This window comes from Dryobates pubescens, chromosome 10, assembly GCF_014839835.1.
Source record: "Dryobates pubescens isolate bDryPub1 chromosome 10, bDryPub1.pri, whole genome shotgun sequence".
Taxonomy (NCBI): domain Eukaryota; kingdom Metazoa; phylum Chordata; class Aves; order Piciformes; family Picidae; genus Dryobates; species Dryobates pubescens.
In genome coordinates, this window is record NC_071621.1 from 10836672 (window position 1) to 10850724 (window position 14053).

Here is a 14053-nt window from a genome sequence, read left to right on the forward strand (position 1 = left end):
CATAATTCAACAGTAGTCTTCTCTGTGGGTGGTGCTGTTTTTAGTAGTTGTAAATGCCTCCAAATTACTAAAGTGAGTGATACGATGCACAGTAGTTTGCTTGGAGTTATTTCACTGATTATGGAAAGAAGAAAAATAAACTTCTTTCCAAAATGTCAGGATATTGGAGAAGAAACACCAGTCATGTAATTTCTAGAATCATACAAAAGTTGCTTACATTTTTTTTTTTTTAATCTTGTGCATGACTTCTTCATTCAGTGGAAAATAATGCAACGTGTAGATTGCACTTGTTAGTGTTAATCTGTGCAACTGAAAGTATTCCAGGACTGTACAGTGGTACAAATACTTAGAAGAAAATATATGTGAAATATAGTCTCCATTAAAATATACCAATTTCTTTTTTCAATTCAGAATTGGATTTTCATATATGTGTATAAGACACAGATTGATCAACTGTTTAATGTCATCTTGGAAGAGTGAATCAACAGACTGTTGGAGAACTTGAAATAAATGTCAGTCCAATGTTGGCAACTTAGATGTGAATTAAAAAGAAGAGAACTTGAGTTCTCTGTATCAGCTTATCTATTACATTTCCTTTGTTCTCTCAAGGATCATACTATTATTTTGTTCCCATAGTAAAACTTCTCCTTCCTGTGTTTGGTATCTTTGATATTAGAAGGGAGAAATTTTCATTATACAGAACAGTGTTTTGACTTTATATCAAAAGGACAATAAGACTTCAAAATATTTGACTTCAAAGTTATGAAATTATATGTAAACAGGTATTTTAGATAATTAGGGATATTGTAATGTAGTAATTGGATTATTCATCTTCCTTCATCTCCTAAAAAAACAAACAAACTACAAACAAAAACCAATTGCCTAAGCCCTTAGTAGTGTCATGTCAAGGATAAAGTATGACCTTTGAATCTGTTTTACCAATGTGACAATTTCTTTCCACTTCTTAGATATGTAGATACAACATTCAAAAGTAATATATGCCTTGTAGACGTGTGTGCAGAAATGCTAGATGAACACAATGTTCTGGATCCTAGTTTGGGTTATTCTGTGCTACTACTGTCTGAACATGACAGATTCCTTTCTCACGTGATTTATAACTTGTCATTACAGGACACTATAGTCCTCCAGACAACATTAATCTATCGATGACTCTAAACTGAAGATGTGATTGATACAGTTACAGAAACTGGTGACATAGGTAAGCTCTATTCTTTTCACACCTTTTTTGCTGAGATGCATAGCCGTGCCTGGAGTGGTACTACAAAACAATTCTAACTTCTATGGCACAACATACAAAGTTCCTTGAGATACACATTTATTTTAATTAATATTTTGTTGGTTTGTTTGCTTTTTAAAGCTCCTCTTTATCCTTTTTTTTTTTTTTAAATTAAGCAAAAATATGTCATTTGGTAACTTTTACCAAATAATTTTTAACAAATATTGAATTATCCCTAATGCACTTTGGGTTGCCTGGTCAAAACAAGATCTGATCGCACTGGAATACATCTCAATAATCAGTACAGATGAAGACATCAAAAAAAATAGGGTCATAGCTCAAAAGGAAAAGATTGGGAATAGAAAAAGTTTGTTTATTGACATGTAAAGCTCCTCTCAAAAGGGTTAGGTGAGCATGAAGACAAGCTGCATTTACAAATTAAGCCCACTGAAGAAAGCAGTATGAAAGACATACCATACAATAAGGCAAAATGTGTAACTCTGTAATTTACATCTCAACACAAGGAGAAGCTTCTTTACTTTGAGGAAAACACTGGAACAGGCTACCCAGAGAGAGAGACTGTGGAGTCTCCGTCCTGCCTGGATGCAATTCTGTGCAATGTGACCTCATGAATCTGCAGAGATCCCTTCCAATCTCCACTATTCTGTGATGATAACCTCATTCTCCTTTCTACTGCCTTGCTGGTATCCTGATTTGTCATATTACATGGCTTCATCTATATTATTACTGTATCTGTTTGTTGTGGTTTAATGAGTGGACAGATTGTTCTGTTGCTCCACAGAATCGACCAGGTTGGAAGAGACCTCCATGATCATCAAGTCAAACCAATCATCCAATCCTAACTAATAAACTAGACCATGGCACTAAGTACCTCATCCAGGCTTTTCTTAAATACCTCCAAGTATGCTGATCCCACCACCTCCCTGGGCAGCCCATTCTCTTCTTTCTAAGATCTTCCTATTTAGATTGGGAAGTGATGAAAAATTTAAATGGAAAGGTTATTCACAAACTACAATGCTACAGTTACATAGTGGTGAACATAGAAAAGCATATAAAATACACAATCTAGGCTTAACACACAAGCTCATTAAGCCAAAGCTTTAAATAAACCACTCATATCTCTGCTAGCAATATGGGAAGCAGAAAACTCTTAGCTTCTTTAATATGTACAACTGGACATTTTGACAGGCAAAGAAGCCAGTCATTCTTAATGAAGCCACATCTTCTTTACTACTTCAAAGATTTTATCTGTAGTTAAACAACGTATTTCTACCAGAAAATTTAATGAAGAAGAAATGTTTATCATGTGATGTAGGACAGTACCTTGCAATCTGCCTTGAGGAAAACATAGAAAATTAGTCCAGCTGGGAGTAAATTTATGAAGCAAATGATGGCAGTTGCTTCTTTCTCACATCACATCTCTGTCACAAACAGAGCAAGACAAACCCCAGCACTTAATTTTATCTACATGTGTTAAAAGTGGGGTACTTTGCAACAATAACCGTTATGGTGTCACATTTTTCCTAATATGGAAGTGTCTTACGGGTAGTTATAGATGGATCATGCTTCCATATTCCTCACCTCTGTTTAGTACTGTGCTTATGGTTATCACTGGATTCTTATTTACTAGTTAGTCACTTTGATCACTGGTGTCTTGTAGGACAAAATCCAGAAAATAATGAAGATCCTGAAAGTAACACAAGAAAAATAAACACTTGTCATGTTAAAAGCTTTATTATTTCCTATATATTTAGAGAACTAGATTCTGTTTGCACAGTAAATTACATTTTATTACAAGGTATTTTGGTCTTTTCCCTGGTTAAGTGGTTGTGGCCAAGAAAAATTTCTAGGAGTAGGACCTGGGCTGGAAGCAAGATTCAAAATACTGTGAATTCTCAGGAATTCAATAGTGATCATTTTTTTCCTTTATAGTCATTCCAGTTGGTCTTGTCAATTATCCTTGTGGACCACTGACAAAAGGAGGTGTTACTGTAACCAGAAGCTTGGATCTGAGACTAAAATATATTGGGATTGTGTGTTGCATGATAGAAAGAAACATCTAGTTATACTAATAATTAAATTACCCTCATGAAATGCAGTGCCTGGACTTTCAATTTGTTTCTTATATGAAGGATAGGAATGATTTTCTTAGTTGTAAATGGAACAAAATTAATTAATGTTAATTTGTGCATTTCATGCTGATGCAAACTTTTAATACCAATAACAAGTCAAAAAAACTAAAAATTAGTCTGTAAAAAAATACAACAAAACAAATCCAACTTTTAGTTCATTTCCTGATTGACCTTTGTGATGAAGATGTTATTAGTTTATTAATATGAAGTATTAATTATAGAAATATTATTTTTAGTAATAGTTACATTTATTAATAACCCATGAATCCTATTTTATATACATATTCTAGTGCACAATTGTGAAATACGTCCCATAAGTGGTTTAGTATTTACAATTTTACTCGATTAGAATATTTACTGAATTAATTTCAATTATAGGAACAAAGCATGCAATTCTGCCGCTTGTCCACCAGGCGGCGACTAGACAGGACGATGGTGGCTGCTTAAATCTATGTAGAGAATATTACAATGAGTCAGAGGCTTGAACTGGAAATGTTATGCTGCTAGGTGTGGGTGCTTTGAACTGAGTGTTCGTGAGTGGAAAGCACATGGAAGGCACACTGTGTCTTTTGTTTGTAGTGAGGTTAGTTGCTAGGCTGCAGCAGGCTGCTGGCCGGCAACCTTGCCCCTCTCACAGCAGCGGAGAGGGGGCAGAATGTAGGCTAGCCGATGGGCAGGCTCCCTTTGCAGGACTCAGGTGGCTCCCCTCGGACGGCAAGGAGCGGTCCTGCAGGGTCGGCTTGGCAGCGCTAGTAGGGCTGGTCCCTGGACAGGGTCAGCCCTGTGGCTTCAGGGCCGGCATGGACAGCCCCAGGGAAGAGACACTGCTGTGCAGAGTGGCAGCTTCCCCTTCGCTTGGCTCGAAGGAGTGGTCCTGGCTTGGGAGTACAGGGCACAAACGGTGCTCTGGATTTCTCTGGGGTTCACAGGGCATGGAGTGGCAGAAGTGGTGGCTCCTCTTCTCTCCTGCAACAGCAGGGTCATGCAGGCATGCAGCTAGGCTATGGTCCTGCTTCATGCAAGCCAGTAAAAATGTTTCTGCCTCATCAGTCTGCTGCTTAAGGCTGAGGCTGACATTTGGACTGCTGGACTTGGCTAGTCGCTTCCCTGTCAACTGGGCAGTCTTACCCTTGGAAGTCCAGTCCTCTTGAAGACACAGCAGGCTCTTCCAACTAGTGGGGCTGGCAATAAAATGCTGTGGTTTCTCAGGCTTTCAGAGAGGGTCCCTCCTCTGGAGACTTCGTGAGGGCTGAGGCATGACAGGCTTTCCCAGGTGCTGGCTTCTCCTTGTCGTGCAGAGGCCACTAGTTTGCTTGCTTGTAGGAGTGAGAAGACTTACAAGCAATGGCTATGAAGCTTAGCATCATAGACTTAAGCACAAAAGCAATGAGCTTGGTAGCTTGGACAAAGAGTGAGAGTGAAGAGAAAGATGGCGACTTGTTTACATGTTGGGATAATACTTACAAGTTTCTCAAGGCTGGGTTTGGCCAGTGGGCACTCTCATAAACAACCAGCTTTAGCCTACAGAAAATGTGAAACTAGAATTATGCCCATACTTTATAGTAGCACGACCATCCCATGCAAGGGGTGCATGCAATTGTTTATGCCACCTGGCTGATGCCTTGGCCTTTGTTCCCCTCAAGAAGGGAAGGGGATGTGTCCACACATGCTGCAACAAGTTTCAGTATCTGGGGACTAATTCTGGGAATATGCTGCCTTCACCACAACCTTCTGGGTTTGTTGTAATTTATTCTTACTATTAAATGGGTTTGTAATCATAAAATAACACCTCTAATAGTCATAAAGTAATAACAAAAGATGAAGAATTTTCAAACTGAAGGCACAGACTTCTATGTCATGACCACCACAGAAATGTGAGTCCAGATTTTCCAGAAGGGCAAGAAGTCTTCTTATTAGGAGATGTTCCCTCAGGAGAAAAAGAGCCATTTATTCAGTGACTACATTCAATATACTAAGATTGGATTACTGCAATCACTAAATAAATGACTATAGTTAGGGATATAATGAGAGTACAGATCTGGAATAGAAAAAAACAAAATTAAATGAAGGCAGAAAGGAGAAATATTACAGATCTGTTTGAAAAGGAGTATCTGCCCTGGACAAGACATGACTTGTGATTTGTAGATGCATCTTATTTCTAGAAACTCAAAAAAATTACCTTAACAGCTTTGCCACAGCTTCACCAATGGATGTTTCACACTTATATAAGAGCAGTTGAAGCTGAATGCCTTAAATCAGATGCAAGTTGCTAGAGAAATGTGGGTTTTTATACACAATATTTGTGAAGGAGGTGATTGTCCAATTTCCTGAAATTTAATTTGTAAAATAAATTTTGTGTTGGTGCTATGCTTTCCTATACACTCTCTCATGTGACTGTCACAATTTATACGTTATCTTACAAATGGATATTGAAATAAGAAAAAGGTTAATAAAGGAAATTCTTCACAGAAGCTGGTATTTATTTAAATGGCAGTGGTGTTAGTTGGGAACTCTGGAACTAATCCAGAGCTGGAGTGGCAAAATGTCATTACTTTTTTATTACCTTGTCTTTTGAGAGCTGACAGCATATAGTAGTGACTCATACCAGGAAGAGTTCTGCTCTTTTCAAGTAGGCAAAAAAAAAATTAAGGAAGATAGCTTGTGAATAGGATTAATGTGAACATTGATGAAGCAAGCTAGCTGAAAGCAAGCATGTGTAACTGGCTCATAATTGCTTTTGAACACTCTACCCTTTGTCTTCCCCATTTCACTAAAAATTCTCACACAAGGTCATTGTGCTGTCATGGGTGATGAGGATGTCCCAAAGGGAGAAACATATCAGGCACTAGACAAGCTGTAACCTTTTTGTTTTACACCTTCACTACTCCAATGCAAGTCAGGAAAAATATTCATTCCGATGTCATTGTTCTGTTTTATGCTGTGTAATTTCACCCTTACAATGTCACCACTCTTGGTGTATGTTTCTTGAATTTGTCAAAGACGAAGCTACAGCTACTGAAGCAAAGCTGAAACTGCATCTCTCCCCAGCACACATAATCTCCTCTGCTGCTGGGGGAAACAAAACAAATCTCTTACACTGCAGGTTTTTATTTGGTGTTTTCTGCATCTTGGTGAAGCAGCTTCTTTTTTTGATTGTTTGTTTTTGTTTTGTTCTGTAGTTTTCTGTCTCCACTAAAGTTGTGGTCATGTACTTATGTTCTTATATTTTTAATCCTTCCTTTCTCCATGGAAATAGTGTATTATTATCATCATTATTATTGATTATTTATTATTATGTTAATCTTTATTTTTTAGATGCCTGATTTATTTTATATAAAGAGAGATTCATTCCATTGAAGAACAGTACTGAATATGTGGCATGACTATAATGCTTCAGTTTCTCCTTTTCCCCCCTAATATCTAAGGCATAGCTAAAGGAATTTGATGCATGTCTTTTTCCTTCTTTAAAGTCCACAAGTCCAAAAGAGACGTTGGGTGGGTGTGTGGGGGTGTGTGTGGGCGTGGGGGTGGGTGTGTGGGGGTGTGTGTGCAAAGGGAGGATGAAGAATAATACAGAATTTTATTCAGTTTTACATTTTACCTCACAGACTTGACATGGAATCAGCAAAGTAAGCACAAAAAGATATCTGTTGATACTTTATGGCAAATCCTCAGGGACAGAGATTTCCAGCACAGAATACCTGAACATAAGGTGCTGAGAAGTGAAGGTGGATGAAGGACACTGGCGTAGTGGGAAATGGGAGCAAAATCTGATGCCTTCACTGGAGAGAGGAAGTGTAGTTCTCCCCTTTGCTCTGACAATGCAGAAAACTCTTTAGATTGTACAAAGCCAAACTGCAGGGACATATTTTGAAGTCTTTCACTGTTGAAACCACAACTAAATTTACCATCATCTCTACATACAAATTCCTTGTAGTCAGCCACTAAGGCACAAGGAAATTGAGAAGGAATGTGTGATATCTTCAGATGGATTTTCCTTCTTACCACTGGTTTATCTTTCTTTTCAATGAACAATACTCATGCTATGTTGCTTAAATTGCCAGCTACTCTTAGAGTAAGGAGACAGTTTTATGCAGCACGATTCTGATTTTAGAGAGTGTCTCAAACTGCTTCAGAAAGTAATGAGGTTAAATGGTGACCATGCTGTGATTCTGAGCACAATGAAAGCTGTTACGAATGCAACAGCGGAAGAGTAAAGAGACATACTTGTCATTAAATCTGGTGACTTGGTTTAAATTCTGTGCTGAATGGCCAATGTTACTGTACTTGTGCTTGAATAAGAGACATACATAATCCTCTTTGTAAACAATCTTTACCTTTTTGATAGGGAATAATGAACTTCTGTACAGGGAAAACATAGTAAAAAAATATCCTGGTATTTCAAATTGTGCTGGTAGATTACTTGCAGTTAGAATGACTAACAGCAGGATGAGTAAGTATATGTTGTAGCCTTGGTGATGTATGTCTATTTTATGCTCCTGTTTTTATTGCATTCCACAAAATATCATGGGCAGGTTAATTGAATTTGATTAATCTCAATGAACCAGAAACACATCTTTTGTGGTTGGGTTTGGTTTTTTGTGTTTTTGTTTGTTTGTTTGTTTTAATTCATTAAATATAGCTACATGAAAGAGATTGGGAAAGGTCTAAGATTGGGAGATTTTGTGTTGAAAAATGTCAGATCTAATATTAAATTCTGATCTATGTGACACTCCCATAAACTTGAGGCACTTCCAGAGAAACCATTAAGCTTTAGATAGAGCCTTTTGAGATCATAGTTTGGTTTGTCTTCAGTTATTTTTTCCACTCCAAAATTCATTTAATTAATTTCATTGGCTTACACAAGATATCTTGGAATTTGTCCTTCAGCATAAATAGATCCTCAGAGATATTTCTAGTGGAAGATTGGTATGAGAAAGCCAGCTCTTAATCAGTTGCTTATGGCCCCCATATCAGATGATACTAGATGATACTGAGTGGGAAATATACCAAAGCTCTTAATGTGATCTAGACTATCCTGCTTTATGCAGTCAGACCTCACATTAGCCATGTTTTCCTGTTTTCCAAAAAAGCAACTGGTGCAATCACAGTAAATAAATATATGTCTGTACAGGAGTCTTTAACCACAAAACTGGCTATAAGCAAAGTTGTATGCCCTAGGTCCAATGCCAGTTGTGTTGGGTAATGTACTACATAAAGCAGAACCTGATAGCCTGGGCAATGTGTGAGATATTTGACTTACTTATTCATGCATGCTTAAATGTACATGCATGATTTCCCTCTCTGAGACTGTCTTTTAATATCTAAAACCTGGCAGCCATGCTGAGCAGTTTCATTTATTGATTATATCACTTGATCCCATCAGGAAGAGACCCAGGGGGTAAACAGGATGAAAAAGGCCTGCTAATAGAAAGCAGAAAAAATTGTTGGCAATTTTCCATCACAAAAAGTTTGCATTGAAAATCTGTTTCTGCTTTGGTTTTGCTAGTAAACCAAACATTCAGTTGCTTTTGATTTTTGTTGTGGGAATAAACACACTGAAAAAAATAAAAAGAAGTATGAGCGTATCATTGTTTCTAGCATTTCTAATAACTTTTTTCAAAAAGAACAGGAAATGTACCATCAAAAAATGAGAGGAAAAATAAGTTGTAAACATTGCTTTTCTGTGGCACAAGATTTGTCCACAAAAACAACCTGGGATTTAGACAGGAGGTTTACTGACATATGATTATAAACACAGATTGTTCCTTCTGATGCCAAAAGTGAAAGAATGGGTCTGTCTTCACCTGCCTTGCCTTTGTATTCTCCTTATTCTCTTTCTCTTCTACTTCCTCCCTTCCTCTCCTTGGTTATTTTAGATGTGGGAAGCAACAACAACAGCAAGAAAACCGCAAACAAACAACAAAACCAACATATATAAACACACACACACAAAATGAAACACAACAAAACCAAACATCAAATAAGTAAACAACAAAAAAATATGAAAATGTCCTGACAAAACCTCAGAATATTTAAATACATTAATTTGGAGGAGGGAAAAAGTGGCAAATACTTCTCTTTGTTGCGAGATATTCCCTTCAACAACCAGAACATGGGAAATGAAAACCAGACTCTTGTTAGCTGGTTTGCAAATGACATCTGTGTTGTTCCTGTTTTGCCCAAAGGCCAAGTCAAAGATTTATACCTTAGTTTTGAAGATGGAGAAGCCTAACTCCATTGAAAACAATAACTTCTTGTTTAATGTGCAGATATTTAGATAGTGAATCAGAAAATAATGTCTTATATGCTAAACAATATCTTTCCCTGCTATTAATATATTTTTCAGTATTATTTTTGTTGATTTATAGTGATGTAGTTCTTTTGTGAGAACAATATGAATCAACTGACCAATATTATTTCTTTTCTTTTTTTCTTGCACCTTTCTTCCTGTCTTTATCCATCTGTTTGTCTACTGATTTTAGTGTTGAATAGGCTTTGAAATCTTTCATTTATTTAACACTCTTCACATAGCTTTTCCTGACCGTTCAAATAAAAAAGGCAGGTGGCAGTCTCTCCAGAATTTACAGTTGGTTTTCAGCCATTCCTATGGTTCATGTGATAACAGATTTGTGGATAATACATATTAGAGAGTCAGTTATTTGCAATGTGGAGCATAAAAAAAGGAAAGAAGGGGAAAAAAAAAAAAAGAGGCCATACATAAACCTTGAAGCTGTCTAGTACAATGCTGGCTTTTGGTGTATACCCACTACCATTGACACATAAATATAATATAGAATTACTACTTAAAATTATCACATAATCAGAAAATTATGCCATGTTCTATAAAAGAAGCAGGAAAATAGGTAGGATAATTCATATTTTCTATTTTCTTACTGAGCATACATCTAATATTTCAACTCTACTCAAAGCAGGTAGTATTATCATTTGTATATACCTTTGTTACTATTTTGGACAATATCTGATCATCCAATCTGCTTCACAAGAATGTGAGTGGAACCACAGTAACTGAAGTATGTTTCATGTCATTTAGGAATGCAGATCAAGTCTGGAATGTACTGTCCAGATATTTATTGGTCACCTGAAAGCTATTAAAGAAGTTGCCAGATACATTATTTTTGTAAGTCTATTTTCCTTTATTTACAACATGAGCAAATTTTAATTGCTGGGACTGTTTTTCTGTTTTGGGGGGAAAAAACACCTTCATCAATAACTGCCTGAGAATGCATAATCCTACAGACAATTTCAGTCCAAGTGGTTCTGCATTTTTCTGAAAAGTAATTTGAAACAGAAAAAAGTTCTGCTTTCAGAAATTACAGTGACATTATCCTGAGAAAGAAAGGTAACATTTGAAATCTATCATTGTAAATGAGCATCTGCTGAAATTTGCGTCTACTAAGAAAACTCTGAAAAAAGCTTAGTGTTAGGCAGAGGCTTAGGGTCACACCACCTGGATTACTTTGAATGTGAAATAACCTTCCTAAAGCCTCACTGTATCTCATCGACTTTGCTTCCATATTCACTGATGGATTTACACCATAACAGATCTGGGATGGACATGAAAGGAAGAACATACCCAAGTTCAAGGTTTTCTTTAGCCTTTGTTTAGAAGTGAAGTTCAGAGTAATTTTCTTCTCTCACATCCCTAAATCACAGATCCTTATAGCCTGATTGTGAAGGTTTTGGAACTGTTACAATTCAGAAAATAGAAAAGGAAATCTCAAAAAACAAAACAAAACAAAACAAAACAAAACAATACAAACAAAACCCCCCACACCCACAACCCATTGTTATAGCTGAGTTTATTTCCTTCTTATCTTGTTTTTCAGTGAAGCCCCATATTTTTTACGCATTAATAAATTTTATCTGATGAACTTTATATATTTTAAAATATTAATTTTCTAGAATGAAAAGGATCACATATTTCAGAGCCTTCTTTTGTGACATTAAACCTTTGAACTACAGTTAAGGAAATTATTTTCCCATGGCTGTAAGTCTGAAATGTTAAAAATTTAATTTTAAGGACAGCACCCAGGCTGAAAAATAATAATATATAAACACCACTTAAAACCTTGATCATCTAATCATATAAATCCTATTGTTACATATTTGTAAATAAAGTAGAAATTCCTATTAAAAATACAGAAAATTAATTTTCATAGTAATATATCAGAACAAGCATTGAGGTGCCAGATCCTATATCTTTTATGTTGGTTAAAGCTGCACATTTGTTGTATCAATGGCTGCTACAAGGAGTGAAATTTAAATTCATTCCTTTTAAAACAGTTGCATAGAAAGTGTGCTTCACCATTAGGGCATGAACCCACATAGGAAGCCATGAGCAGAAATTGCTGAATAATTTCTTTAGGTGTTTAGGTTAGACTGGACGTGGCACTTGGTGCCATGGTCTAGTCATGAGGTCTGTGGAGACAGGTTGGACTTGATGATCCTTGGGGTCTCTTCCAACCTTAGTTATACTGTGAGACTGTGATACTGTGAATCTTAGGACTAATTTTATTGAGACATTTATGTTAGGAGTGTAGTCTTCCTAGACTTGCCTCCAGAGGGCAACTTTTCAGTCATTATCTGAAGGATTTTCCCACTATCAATGACTTTAGAATTCTGAAAAAAGGTTTCTGGCTTCTAACTTCTAGCCTCTTCTTCAATCTTAAAGCACAAGTTTTAAGAGAAGCAGCTGAGGGAACTGGGATTATTCAGCCTTGAGAAGAGGAGGCTCAGGGGAGCCCTTATCATTCTCTACAACTACTTGAAGTTGTAGCAAGGTGAAGGTTCAGTCAAGTTGCACCACAGGAAGTTCAGGTTGATATTAAGAAAAATTCTTCACAGAAAGTGTTACATTCTTCACAGCCCAGAGAAGTGAAGGAGTCACCACTCCGGGAAGCATTTGAAGACATATAGATGTGACACTTAGGGACATGGCTTAGTGGTGGAGTGGCAGCACTGGGTTAATGGTTGCATGATCTTAAAGGTCTTTTCCAACCAAAACAATTCTATGATTTTATAATCCAATCCATTATTTTAAGCACGGGTGACAAATTTCTATCCTCTAAAATCAAGCTGCCATGGCTTTTCAATAATGTTCTTAATCATATACTTAAAGCCTTTGTTTTCAACCATTTACTTTTATGGATATCTCCTTTGATTTATGGCTTCTGCTTTTGTGTGGCTTTCAGGATTTTTTACTTTCTTGTCCTTGTTGTCACTTAGGAACCTTGTGCTTTTCTGTGTTTTAGGGTATTATTCCCAAAGTCCTTCTTTACTTCAGGGTCCAGTTGTGGGCCCCTCAGTTAAGAAAAATGTTGACTTGCTGGAACATGTCCAGGGAAGGGCAACAAAGCTGGTGAGGCATTTGGAGCACAAGCCCTATGAGGAGAGGCTGAGGGAGTTGAGGTTGCTTAGCCTGGAGAAGAGAAGGCTCAGGGGAGACCTTATTGCTGTCTGAAGGGAGGTTATAGACAGACGGGGGCTGGTCTCTTCTCCCAGGCAACCAGCACCAGAACAAGAGGACACAGTCTCAAGCTGTACCGGGGAGGTTTAGACTGCATGTTAGGAAGAAATTCTTCATAGAGAGAGTGATTGCCCATTGGAATGGGCTGCCTGGGGAGGTGGTGGAGTCGCCGTCTCTGGAGGTGCTTAGGAGGAGATTTGATAGGGTGCTTGGTTGCATGGTTTAGTTGATTAGATGGTGTTGCATGATGGGTTGGACATGATGATCGCGAAGGTCTTTTCCAACCCAGTTTATTCTATTTCTTAATATATTGCTTGTGAATTGCTCTTAAAAAAGAAAATTGAGTGTTCCTAAAATCAATGCCCTTAGACATCTTGAATGTGATGTATGTCTTTTCACTTTTCTCATTTTCTCCTTCTTTCTTCCTAATATTTTTTTCCCATAATAAGTAGTACAAGTAGTCTTAACAGTGTGCTATACTTTGTCTTAAGTGGTTGCATATCGTTTTAATGCTATAGTTATCTCTGGAGAGTATGGGCAAACCTTAAGTGGCGTTGCACTGTGGCTCTGTTGATTACATGGACCTCTGTGGTCTTTGCAAAGGCAGGTGGAGCTTACATTTTCAAAAATATTACTTCTGAGACTACCACAAAGTTTCTTTTTGTGAACTTATTTCTGGTTTTGGCAACAATGTAAAGGATGCAAAAAGCTTGCACCAAGCTGGAGTGAGCAATCAATGTGCTGGAGTGCTGTCATCCAGAGGAACCTCAACCATCTGACAGAAACCTTTTGAAATTCATCAAAGGCTAATTCAGTCATGCATCTGAGATTGAATAACCTCATACACCCATATTCATTAGGAACCAATGACAGAAAAGACAGATTTGTAGAATAGGACTGGACAGTGGCAGTGGAGAATAAAATAGCCCTCAGTGTCCCTTCGCAGCAGTGAAGGCAAAACCAATGATTGTCCTAGCAAGAGCATATACAGCAGTACAGAAAAGTGGTTGTTTCTTACTGTTGAGCACTTGCGAGACTACATCTCACATAATATGTCTAGTTTGGGGATTTTCAGTACAGCAAAGATATTGTACCAAGTGACCTCCAAAAGCCCTTTACAACCTAAACTACACAATGATTCTGTTTTCCCTTTGTCTCCACAGCATAACAGGA